Genomic DNA, 13,515 nt, shown 5'->3' with positions numbered 1-13,515 from the left:
CAATGATGGTTGAGAAAATTTGACATACCTCACTGTGGAATATTTCCAAGCAGAAGAAAATAGATTTTCAAGGCCTTAAATATATTTCTGGAAGAAGAAGAAAAAAAATCTCTTTGCTCTAAAATTAAAATCTGGAAGAAAAAAAAAATCAAACAAACATTGGAATTAGTTCCCACTTTCAGCCACAAAAAAAAAAAAAATAAAAAAAAATAAAACAGTTTTCAGTTATTCTTAACGTAGGAGCTTTTTTTTTTTTTCTTTTTTCTTTTCTCCCACCAATGGACAGCAGACATTCTTGAGGGAAAAAAAAAAAAAAAAAGTTCTATTGCACTTTTGTGAACATTATTCATGAAATCAATTTTTTTTTCTTAACAAGCTCTTACAGAAGACATGATCACTCCCACTACATGTCATAAATTTGCACAGTAGAGCACTCATGACAGTCTTCTGATAGGACCATTTTTTAAGCTATAATAGGTAGATTTCCTCAGCCTCTCCTCCAGTCTTGTCATAAATCTATCACACCAGCCTCTGGCTTTCCATTTCAGCCTACACACACCTGCCTTGTCCCCTTATACCTTCTCTACATGCTTTGTTTGTTCATAACAGCTTTTCTCTTGAGGATTTTACTTCTTGGGTGCACAGCACCATCCCTGCCCTGCCTGCCTCTGAGTATTTCCTTTTGGCTTGGCTTCCTTTGGAGAAGGATGAGAAGTGCTGTTGAGGTTGTATTGTCCAGAAGTCCCAAGAAATGACTGCACAAAAAGTTCTGTTTGTGCACTGCTCCAAAAACCATTCCATGGGTGAAATCCCCATGGCAGGGAAGTTGTCCTGGAGGAAACAGCAGAAGTTATCAAACCACCTGGCATTCCTCAACCTTGCCTAAGATAAGAAGGCAAAACCAAGATCATAACTTTGTAGAAGTCTGACAAGAACATCAGTACTTACTTTCCACTTTTAAACTGGAGAAAGGGCCACATCCCTTTCACTGCCACATTCCCTCAGGAGAAAAGTAAAACTCATCCCCACCTCCTCCTCCAAATCCACATTCTAAACCTTTTACAACCCCTATCTGGTTTGTTTTGTGGTTGGTGGTTTTGAATCTGGACAATTACACACCATGTTCATAGGTAGGACAGACCATGTAGCTCTGGGTGTCCAAACTGAGCTGATGAACCTCAGGACAGAATCACGGCCTTGTATTTATTTTAATCACCAAGTCTTCTTTGGGGCATAGCCAAAATTCCTGACATCAGAAGTCATGTCCACAATTGTTTCATTTTCTAAGAATCCCCCTAATGCCTTCAGCACAGCTGACACCATGGTCCTGTGTAATTCCTGTCTCTCCAGCCCCACACCTGTCACGTCCCAACCTGCCTGGCTCCTGCAACCACAGACTGTTTGCTGCTCCATCACAGAGCCCAGCTGTGCCACACCTCCACCCCCAGCTCTCCCAGATTTTTTGCAGTAGATTCAAGATCCAGGGAGTTGTGGCACCTACTGCCTCACCTCCCCATGCCCCTGCGTATCCATTTCTCTATAGTCCCAGACCTGCTGGTTCCTATACGCTTCAACACCACAGAATCTCCAAGCCATGCATGAGGACAGTGATCTCTGTCTGCTGTCACACCCCCTGCACCAAATGTAATCCTTTGGCTCAGCCTAGCATCCACCATTCAGCTACACCTGGAAACAAAAGCACCTTGGCAGAAAACTGATCCTAACACCATGAATCATGGAGTGTAAGCTTCCCTGCAGCCATTCAAGGGCAGAGTTGAAGGTGTGCATCAGGCTGCTGCCTCTTGACACTGCCTTTGCCCAGCCACACCACTTAGCACCTTCAAGAGTCTTTATGAATAACCTCAGAGAAGGCACCCAAGCTTGTCACAAACCCAGTGTGCTAAGCCTGTAGCAGAAAATGAGCACGAAACCCAAGGATTGTTAAATCTCACGTTCTCACTGTCTTAACGTAGGTGTCATTCCCCCAGACCACAGCAGAAGCAGCTCTTCTGCCCTGACTCAGGCTCTCACAGCATCACGGTATGAATCATATCCTCGAAGACTCTGTTTCTCTCTGTTGACTTCATGGGGAGCTCCAGACAGCTGGCTCAGACTCACGCGTAGACACTGCAGATGTCCACATTCAGACATTTGGATCCCCTGCTCTACGCCAGCTGCTGGTTATAAACAAAACCCTGTCCCTTCCTACCCCTCCAGCATGCCACAAGCTGTCCGAAGAGAATCACTGAAGCTTTTCTCCAGAGACCGGGCATCCTGGGCTGGGCTCAAGCTCCATGCTTAGCCCTCCACAGACACTTTTTCCTGGTGTCTTCTGCTGCCTGGGCAATTGTGGGGCAAGCACAACTCACAGTGCTCCAGTTCATGCCTGAGTAGGAGGCACCCTTCAGAGATGGGCTCAGTACACAGTTCAGAAAACAAACAAACAAACAAAAAAAACAAACAAACAAAAAATAAAAGGCTTTCTAAATTCTACCAAGGGCTTTTTTAGCACTCAGTAGCCTTAGGATTGTAGGAGGAGATGAGGAGGATAGTTTTGAGTCACTCTCCTTGCATTTCCTATCTCCCTAGTTTGGTCACGAGACCCAGCTGAAGGTTAAGACCTAGATTTTCACCCACAAATATTAGCATATTTTTAATACAAACATTTTCGACGCAACTTGTTTAATATTCCACTTGTAAAGCATCCGGCTTGGGTCATCTATGGCATCCTGCGGCATGGGCGTAGCTCAGCACTCTGCTGCGCCGCACCACGTCGGCCACCGCGAGGATGGTCTCTCCTAATCCCTTTACACACCACCCCCCTTTGAATCCATCCCCTCTGAGAATGTGTTTCTCATATTGCATTCCCTTGGCCACTAAACACTGATTTGAACAGACAGCTGCAGCCGGGGATTTCTGCCTGTGCGGCCTTCCAACAGCTGCTTGCGGTCTCTGTGTCGGGCCCAGCAGGCCACAAGAGCGGCCACCCTCCGAGTGTCCTCTGACAGCAGCAGGAGAGGGACACAGCCTAGAAAAGCCAGCAGAGAGTTATACCGGCCAAATGTGGAGTTTCAATGAAGGCTATGGGTGAAAAATTAGTTTTTTTATAATGTGCATGGAAGGTGAGCCTGGCAGGCTGCAGGCGACTCCTCTTGCGAGAGTATGTCGGGCCCAGGGGAGCATGGCTGTGCTTGATGTGCTCATGATACCTCAGTATGCTCGTGGCATTCATAGATGTGCATTGAGCTTCTATACACCCAATTTTCACCTCTTGAAGCTGGAGGGTCCCTGAATACTTTACAAACACAATCTGAGCCCTTCCAAGGACATGACTTCTGAATGGCTTAACCCAAGTGGTGGAGCTGTCTCTAAAAGGGGTGACACTCCCTCCTCAGCATTTTGCTACAGCCCCTGAGAAACACTGGAATTTTTGTGAAATGATTTTGCTGATCCAACTGGAAATGAGGCATGGTTTGGAATGGTTTGATTTTGGATGGCCTGATTTTCAAGCCTGGTCACTGGCCTGATCTGATACACTGAGCAGGCACAAAGGCACTGAGCTGACCCATGGGAGGCAGTCTAATACACATGAAAAGACAAATGTTTTGTCTGTGCTAAAGACAACCTCTTGGTGTGGACGTGACTTTCTGGCACATTTGTTTTTTTTCCATGCAATGTGTCAGTATGGTGATGGTGCTGCTGCAGTAGATGTTCATTAACAGCCAGATGACTTCCTCTCAGAGAACCCTCTCTCAGGCAAGTCTTAGCCTGGTGTTTGTTGCTGTCTTTGTAGAAATGTAAAATACAGATTTTTTTGCAAAAATAGTCTCAGAAACACCAAGACTTTCCCTCCTACCTAAAAATCAGTAGAAGAAATTTTAAACCTCTCCTTGGTTTTAAGAAGAAGATTGCATCCACACATCTATGGAGTGAGCTGTGGTTCAAATGCTGTTCTTGTCATGGAAAAAAAAAAAAACAACTGTGGTTTTCTATCCCCTCATACCTGCCAACAGATCTTCAAGGAGACATGCACCCAGGATTGAAATGTTGTGTTGTAAGGGATACGGTGATTGAAAGTTCTTTTCCCATCAGTTACAAATCATCCCCAATTGTGTCTCCTCTTTTTTTTAAATGAACAGTAACTTCTCAGCAAATTGCACCCCAGAACTTGGGGATGGTGGGAAATCAGACAAGAAGCAAGCTGTGAGTGTGCTTCCTTGGGCTCTTCACTAATGGGGGTGGATGGAGCCTTTGCCATGGACTGGAGATTTCTCAGAGGTGGGGCAGTGAGGTGCTGTTTCTGGTGAGATTAGGAAATATCTTTCTTCCTTTTCTGTTTTGATACCACAGACAATATAAATGTGCAGAATGTGATCTTGTAAAAGCTTTCAGTCTGAGCTGGAGCTTTGCATTCCAGCTGTCAGGTCTTTACTTGTTTACCTTGGAGCTTGGCTTCAAGGGATACGATAGAAGAGATAATTGGAATGGATAGGCTGCCAGTAAGTGGAAAAAAATGTTTCAATAAAAAGTATTTTATTCTGCTAAGGATACTTATATGAACAAATAGGACCCTTGGGTACACAGCAGAAATAATCCTAAGCATTCCTTTCCCTTTCTCTCTCTACACCTACCTTCTCTGAAGCAGGTTTCATACCACACACAGCATCTATGCATGCAGCTCACTGTCGATATCTCAATCCCTCCCCACCATGAGCCACAGGAATTTTTGAGGCCAGCTTTGCCATGCTGTTACAGAGGCACAGCAGATTGGCTTAGTTCAACAGCTGGAGGAAAACAGGGACGCAGGCATCCCTCTCTTGCAGACCTGAGACCATCCTCTGATCCTTGCCCACCAGCAGCTCCCGGAGGGCTTACAGCAGTGATTTGTCCAGTACAGAGATAGGAACAAACCCTGAAACTCAAATAGGACCTCACACTTTGAACTCTGTTCCCCTGCAGCCACCTAAATCTGGCTTTTACAAGAGACAAAAGGTCTTCAGGGTTGCCTAGACCCAACCTTTGAAAACATGTTCGTGACCAAGTAACCTCGTTATTTATTATTAGCACATCTCTAAACAAAACCTCCTGGAGGAAGTGCCGTGTTTATGTGCTAAGCCTCCAGTGCTTTCTGCTTCATTGAGCCAGGATGCAGAGTCTGACTGTGACAACAACAACCAAGTCAAAGAAAATTAAGTCAAGGCCACGAATGGCTCTTATTAAACTTTCACCTCCCTCAGCCCCTCAGCACCTAGGTTTCTGATTTGGATGAAGTATTTCAACTGGCCTATTCAAATCACCTGGCCAGTTTTCTAATGAATTACTCAAGTAATAGTATTCATGAGAAACCCCTGGGTTCATGTTGTGGTTATCAACACCAAATAGAGCCTGAACTCCAGAGAAGATGTGGCCAGTTAAACCAGTTTCTCTATCTAGGAGCTCAAACCCTGTGTGAGCATCTTGTGTCTCACAGGCACAAAGGAAAGCAGGATGCTCAGGGCTGACAAGCAGCCTGCCTGGTCCAGTCTTACATAGCTGGTGAAGAAAAGCAGATGCACTGCTGGGCTAGGTAGTTTGTGCTCAGGGGCTGAGTAGGAAGCCAGAAACTGCTTCTGTCTGGCTCATCATCTCCGTGCGTCTCTGCTTTCTTGCTCTGAAGCTGTGTTAGTTTGCAAAGTCCTCCGGGTTCATCATTTGAATATGACTGTTTCTAGGTCAATATCTTCTTTTATAACAATCCTTCTTACCTTATCCTAATAGGTTAGGATTGATTGACACCAATGTTATCAAGTCCTCTTCAAATGATAAACGCCTTCAACATCAACTATGCAAAGATCAGGGGAACATGCATGCCATGGTCTTTTACTGTAGGTCACAAAGTATGACAAAATGAAGCAGATTTCCTCTTTTTCATAGAGCATCCAAGAAAATAAGGTTTCCATAATTTGAGTCTTTGATTTGATATTTCTTTCTCAGCAGGAGGAAGTTAAAAAAAAAAAAAATGAAGCCACTGAACGTAAATGGTGAGTATAAACTTGCTTTTGCTTAATGCTAATGTTACTGTTCTTTTCCAGTCACATATTTAATTGCTGAACACATCCTGTACAGGATTTCCACCAGACCTCTTATGTGTACTTGCCACAACGTGCAGTTGTTTCCATCCTTCACTCAATACATATGCTCACATACAGAGCTAATGTGATTTTCTTAATGAATGTGGTGCTGTAGCAAAAGCACAGCTGAATAATCTTGAGACAGCTATTCAGCCAAGGCTTAAATATTTCAGGAAAATGTTAAATACCTTTTTGTTTTAGTTTTTTATTTTCAACAGGCTCTGCTTCCAGTGGCACGTGCACGAATCCTGAACAGACCTCTCTCATCTTGCCGCCCTGATTTCACCGATTCACTTGAACAGAATGGTTGCATACACAATGGGAAAGGGTGTCAAAGCATTTGATTTATGCCAGAAAAATCAAATCTTACCCCCACCAATGTTGGAGCTGGAAGCTGCCGTAGGCTCCCTTGGAAGGACCTTAGTGGTCCAACATGGCTTCTCCAATCCGAAAGTTGAGAAGAGGCAACTGGCCTGCTTGGATCCCAGCCCCAATGGTACAGGTTACTGCAGAGTCTCCTCTTTGCTCTTTTTGGGCTGTAATTCAGGGTATGATAAAAAAAAAAAAAAAAAAAAAAAAAAAAAAAAAAAGTAAATTCTTGGAAGCATGCAATGTTTCTCATATAAAAATTCCTTCAAAGTCAAGCCCAGTGTGAGGCATTCACAGAAAGCATTCCAAGCAAGCAAAGCATGAGCAGTTACACATTAAAATAGCCTTTCTCCAGGTAACCGCAACAATAAAACAACTACCAGAGCTGGCACGTCTCAAGAAGACCCAGCAGGAAAAGCAAGAAAGAGCAGAGAGCTGAACTTGAACTTAACCCCTGGTGGCAACCCCCAGCCCTGGGGCTGGGGATGTTGAAGAAGGGACTTACCAGGGGGGCTGACAACAGCATGCAGGTTTCTGAGGAAAATAGAGCCTGTCATCGCACTGCTCTTCAGGAAGCCACAAACAGAGGCATGAAACAGCAAAGCAGCAAGGAAGAAAGCTCAACCCTGTTTTGTCCAGGAGCAGTTGTTGGGTGGACCCAAAGGGCTGGCAGAAATGCCCCGAGGTTGGGGTCACATCTTGTCAGCTGGGATTATCCTTGTGTAAATCCCACCTCGCAGAGGGCATTCCTGGTGGTGTCAGGGGGTCTGGCACGGTGATATTAACACCAAAAGCCACCTGTTTCTGAAGGACAAAGATGAAATCACAAGTCCAGAAAGACATAAGTGCTTGAGCAGGGTGGGTCAAGCTTTGTTAAGTGCTGTATGATCAGATTAGAGAGAAGTGATGCTAATAAAAGGCCTGATGTGGGTAGATTTGAAGCCACTGGAAAAAGGCTTGCTGAATTGAATGGGTGCAAGGGAGGGCAAACCAAGGGCTTGGGGCAACTCCAGGCCTAGTCCCTGATGCTTATGGCATGCAACTCAAAGGGCGAGAGAATGGACCATAGGCTCTTCCAACCCAATGTCCCGTGGCTCCATGGACATCTTAGAAACTTTCTGAAGTTTCTTGAAAAAAACTGTTGGAATAAGAAACGTGCCATAAGCATAACACCTTGTCTTCTCGTCAGCACCCTGTCCTGCGACTAAGAATATCCCAATTCAATCACTGGCACTGCCTTTGACTTTCTGGGTGATGATGAAACCAAAACAGCCGAGCAGTCAAGCTAAATGTCTCAGTAACAGAGCAGTCTTTTTTTTATAAGGAGCTAAACTGGGTAAACTGTTCACCCCTGTGCTGAGCTTTCAGTGCCCACATGTACAAGGACAAGAGCAATCCATTCTTCCTTCCTTTTGTTTGCCCATCTCAGAGCAGAGCCCTGGGTTTGCTCTGTGTGTGCATAGCACCCTGTAGTGGGTTTACGTGGCAAGGTTTTGGTAGCAGGGGGCCATAGGGGTGGTTTCTGTGAGAAAGATCTAGAATCTGCCCCATGTTTGGTAAGGGCCCCATTGTTTTCCAGAGCTGAGCCAATAAGTGATGTTGTTTTGCACCTCTGTGAGAGCATATTTAAGACAGGGAAAAAAATGCTGCACCACACAGCAGCTGGAAGAGTGAAGGGAGTGAGAAACGACCTTGCAGGTGCCAAGGTCAGTGTAGAAGGAGGGGGAGAGGTGCTCCAGGCGCTGGAGCAGAAGTCCCCTGCAGCCTGTGGTGAAGACCATGGTGAAGCAGGATGTCCCCCTGCAGCCCATGGAGTACCATGGTGGAGCAGGGTTCCACGCTGCAGCCCGTGGAGGAGACCACGGTGGAGCAGGTGGCCCTGCACCGACGGAGGCTGCCACCTGTGGAAGACCCCTGCCGGAGCAGATTCCAGGCCGGACCTGTAGCCCGTGGAGAGGAGCCCACGCAGGAGCAGGTGACCTGGCAGGAGCTGCTGCCCGTAGGGGAACCAGGTTGGAGCAGTTTTCTCCTGAGGGATGGACCCCGTGGTACGGACCCATATCTGGAGTAGTTCTGGAAGAGCTGCTGCCTGTGGGAAGCCCACGCCGGATCAGTTCATCAAGGACTGCATCCCGTGGGTGGGACCCCACAGCACAGGGGACGAGAGTGACCAAGAAGGAGCGGCAAAGAAGAAGTGCTGTAGACTGACCATAACCCCCATTCCCCCGTTCCCCTGCACCGCTCGGGGGGAGGAGGTGGAAGAGGGTGGATGGAGGGGGAAGGTGCTTTTGGTTTCTTTCCTTTGTTTCTCACTTCTCTAGTTTGTTAGTAATGAGCAATAAATCTTAATATCTTCTCATGCAGAGCCTGTTTTGCCCGTTACAATAATTATTGCGTGATTTTCTCGTCCTTACCTCAACCCTTGAGCCCTTTTCACATATTTTCTCCCCATTCCTCTTTGAGGAGGGGGAGTGAGAGAGCGGCTGTGGTGAAGCTCGGCTGCCCACTCAAGCAGAACCACGACACACCCAAGCACACAAAGCCCCAGGTCATACTGAGAGCCTGCTGCAGTCAGCTGCAGTCTCCTCTCCCTGGCTGGCAGTGGGCACAGCACCACGAAAATGCTGCTTTCCTTAACTTAACGTACCATGGTTTGTCAATGAGGAGCAAACCAGCACAGCTGAACTGCCCTTGCTCATCTTGTGCCAGGTAAGGATGCAAATCTCCTTTTTGACCAGGGACAGAGCAGAGCCAGAGGTTAGCTTGTTGTGACTTAGGGAATCCAAAGGCTTTGCTCTTGTTTTTGGTTTGTTTTGTGTTTTTTTTTTTTTTGCCAAACCCTAAATCCAGCACCATGTTGTGACTGATACTATTGTGGGAAGGAGCCAGAGGCATCAAGCGATAAATTAAAAAGAATTAAGACCATCTGCTGCCCAGGATTGCCAGTCCTGCAGAGTCAGCCGAGAGAAGGAGTTACAATATCCGAGCTACATTCTCTGGAAAGCCATCTAAATCCAATCAGTAGTGCTGTGTCCCTCTTGCACGCAGCAGCAGGTGAAAGCCAGCAGAAACAACAATTTTACTAGAAGTTCGAGGAGTTCTTTACAGAGAGCAGTCAGCATATTACCTTATCCCTGCTCGTGGCAGGGAGGTGAGACCAGATGATCTTTTAGGTCTCTTCCAACCCAAAACATTCTATGATGCTATGATTTTGTGTATGAGTAAGGGCCTACACAGGCACATAAACACATCTTCTAGCTGGATCTGAGTTCTGGCACCAAATAGCCGTCATACAGGGTCTTTCATGTAGCCAGGAATCCACATGAGTGTATTTTACCCTATATAACCCTATAAATGAAGCTAAACCTATAAATGAAGCTCTGAGAATACAAGTGTGGACAAATGGGACCAGAGCCACTGATAATACAGCTCCTTACAGCAGGATAGGAGAGAAGCCTGATTTTTTGGCCACTGTAGATCATTATTTATAATGTAGAGGCAAATGCCATCGAGGGGACAATAAGCTCATTTATCACCGGACTGCACAAGGCTGGAAGAGCGGTGTCCTCTTGATCGTTATCCAAATGTCTCTGAGCTGAAAGCACTCCCATCTCAGCAGCAGTTTTCTTCTGAAGCTAGCTAGCGCTGTCAGTGCCTTTTGCCAATAGCAGCTATAATTACATTAAATGGTTGATTTGCAGAAACAGAAGGAGGAGAACAACATGTGCAGAGCTATGTTGCAAAACATCACAAGGAGTTTGCACACTTCTGCTACTCCAGTAAACCACTCACAATGACACTCACACTCCAATTTTCTCCCTGTATTTTGGAGATAAGACTGTTTAGAATTCTTCTGCGGGATTATCTGATGGCCGCACGCAGCTTGATGCATTGAGACCATTAGAGGTGAGCTGGATGACCCCCGGAACAATCTCCTGCTATGAATAGCCATCATGAGCCAGCAGGAACAAAGCATAAGATGTCATGTGTCCTTCCCTGAGCTTCAGAGAGGGATGCTCAGGAACTTAAAAAAAAAAGAGCTTCATTTCTATGAATTAGAAGTGAATCTGCGGCACGCACGGCCTCTTCTCTTGGGAGCACACTGGTGTTAAGATAAGTACTTCCTACCTCCAAGCCCTGCTTCGCTCCCCAAGCCCATGCTGTAGTTATAACTCTGCCTCTAAATCTGAGTGTACTTTGTAGGCTTAATAAGGCAACCAGCAGCAGTAATGGCAGTAATTACAAATAAGCTTAGTGTTCAGAACTAAAGGAAAAATACACAAAAGATGAAGAATGCCATCACTCAAGGACTTTTTGGAAACAACACAGGCAGAAATGGGCAAGTTTTGCAAAAGTTATAAATATCACATGCACAGAGCTTATATTATTTAGGGCACTTGTGTGATGAGTGTTCTTCTGAAAGACTCTGGGCAGTGTTAAAGCATGAGAGCATGAGTGATCTGGGAAATATCAAAATATTACAATCTGCTACGGAGACGCACAGCTTTTCTTTATGGCTTGCAAAAATATACTAAGGATTCCAGATGAACTCCAGCGCAGGAATGCCTGTTTACTGCAAATGGAGAGTGCATGGGGAAGTATTGCTAAACAAGTTGGCAAAGGATCAGCATAAGCAGCTTGGTAACAAGTTATTTTAATAGTATTGTATATCCTGTCCTGAGTGTCATGGTGAAACATCTCAGGGAACAGTTTGTAACAGCCACCTTACAGTCATCCCAAATGTATCGCCAGGATCCAAAACACATGCGAAGCGGACACAAGACAAATTGGTAGGGATCTTGGTTGTCACAAGGAGTTCCTCGTCTCCTCAGGAGAAGTTCTGGAATTTGGCAATATCCTGAAACAGAGTGTTCCCAATAAGCCATCAGGAGACCTGGAGTACTCTGTTTTCCCATCTGCCCTCCAAAGGTCAGAAGGACACACTGAGTGTATCTAAACAACAAATATGTGTGTTGACTTCTGGTTTTGTTATTATTTTTCTTTTACCAGAACCCACAAAGCTCTTCTCCCAGCAGGTCCTCTCAGCCACTACCAAACCAGACCCATAACAAAACTGGGAAGTTAAGGCCCACTGGGAAATGAAATGAGACAGAATTTCTCTAAATTTTAATATATTTTTTTTTCACTCCAGCCATCATGCAACACATATCCAGGCTGTACACCAGAGAGGAACCTGACTCCAGGTGCTTGGTCCCAGCACTTGCAGTACCATGAAGAACAGGACATGTTTTGGGACCTGTGAAGTTCTTTGCTTCACGGGCTCCTTCTGGAGCTTCTCACTTGTTCCTAGCACTCCAGACTCTCGGGAGGAGGAGGTGGCTCATTGTTCCTGGTGCCTGCTGTGCTGCCACCCCTCAGCTCCCACGTCTCAGCCGGCAGGGAAAACAAGGCCCTAAGCTGAGAAGATGACAAATTGATGCAGTTACGGCAAGACCTTGTTCTGCAGAGCCAGGCAGAAATCTCCATAGGGCTCCTCACCTTGGATCCTTCAAAATTTAATATTTCTTCCCTCAAATTGCATCCTGGTGTACTTGTCCAATGCTGTTATCACCTCAGGTATTGATGTAGGTGGTAAGAGAAGCAGCCTTCAAGACACACAACATTTTCAACAGTTCAGAGTAGGACCGATAAATGCTACTGAAAAGCCTTTTCTTTTTGTGGCCATGCCCTGAGCAGTGATGCTGGAAATACTCTACTGAAGCTGCAGAGTTGGGGCTCCAGGTCTGAGCTAGGTTCTCCTAACCCCAGCAAACGTTTTGGCTCCCCTAGGGCATCTCACACAGCATGAGGTGCCTGCACTTCAGCTAAGGAAGTCAGTCCCACAGTGTTCATATCATGTTTTTATAAATTATCTGCATCAAGAAAACAAGGCCAGACTTACAAAATATAGTGCCTGGAAGCTCTTGTTTATGTATGCAAGACCCAGTGTATGTGGATGGGGATATAAATACGTGCTGAAGCTTGTGCAAGCTCTCTACCCAGAGAGCAACAGCTCAGATGTGCTCGCCTACTCACTGGTGGTTTCTGAATCTTGTTGTCTAAATATACCTCGCCTGATTCCCAGGGGAGCACAGTGTTTGGCACCTCGCAAGGGGAAGCACAGATGTTTGGCTCCCATCTGCTGGAATTTCTTGAACTTCTCTGAACAAAAGTGGAAAGGCCAAAGGTCAGGCAGCGCGGTTGGGTCTGCCTGGTTTCCAAGCCCTTGTCCAAAACAGCAGTGCAGACAAAGCATCGGCACGATGGTGGCATGCCAGCAGTGCATTTCATGCCGATAAACCCCACAGAGGATGTCCAGACTTTAAATATTGTATTTTTCATTTCCTTGATTTTGGGGGAAAGAGCCAGGTGCACATCTGCAGAATGAAAGGCACTTGCTCACAACGGGGTCCTCAGCACCCAAACAGAGACAATCTGCATCTCCAAGAGCTGGGACCAGCACAGACCCTTCTCTTGGCACTCTCCTGAAAGCAGACAGCAGCTCCCACATGGACATGAGCTGCCCCTTCCTTATTTTTCCCATCCCAAGCAGTGACACAACTATCAGACAGCAGCCCAGACTTGTGCTTGCTGGGATGGATGCCCAAAGGTCCCTTTTGGTGTCACCAGCAGGGCTGCAGTCACAACAGGCAGCGAGAACAGCGTGTTTTCATCTCAAAAAAAAAAAAAAAAAAAAATCAAAACTGGGTTCCAGCTACTTTTTCTATAAATATGCTCACTGCTAAAATCAAAACAGTGTGATGGTTCCCTGAACAACAGCTCCAGGTGGCACACACCTCCCTGGTTGGTGTCCTTTGCAGTAATGGGGGAAATACTGCAAGTGGTGGCCTGTGCCTCCAGCCTGCCCTTGCACTACCATAAATTGAGTGATACCTGTCATGTGAAAATGCCCGCAGTCTGTGGGGAATCCATGACACAGAGCTGACACTGGTTCTGCACTGCTGTGAGAAGCTTCTGTGGTGAGAAGAAAGAATGGTCTGACAGATCAGCATCCACATTTTGGGGGCTGGAGGGA

General features: G+C 46.0%; 1 long non-coding RNA gene across 1 annotated transcript; it reads left to right on the top strand.

Moving 5' to 3' along the window:
* The first annotated feature begins 9,048 nt into the window (after window positions 1–9,048).
* LOC311433342 lies at window positions 9,049–13,186 on the top strand. Its single transcript, XR_014690682.1, has 3 exons — window positions 9,049–9,188; window positions 10,181–10,596; window positions 11,632–13,186. It is a non-coding gene; the product is annotated as an uncharacterized lncRNA (long non-coding RNA).
* The last annotated feature ends 329 nt before the right edge of the window (window positions 13,187–13,515 follow it).

This window comes from Aythya ferina, assembly GCF_964211825.1.
Source record: "Aythya ferina genome assembly, chromosome: 3".
Classification (NCBI taxonomy): domain Eukaryota; kingdom Metazoa; phylum Chordata; class Aves; order Anseriformes; family Anatidae; genus Aythya; species Aythya ferina.
This window is presented reverse-complemented; position numbering and strand designations above follow the sequence as displayed.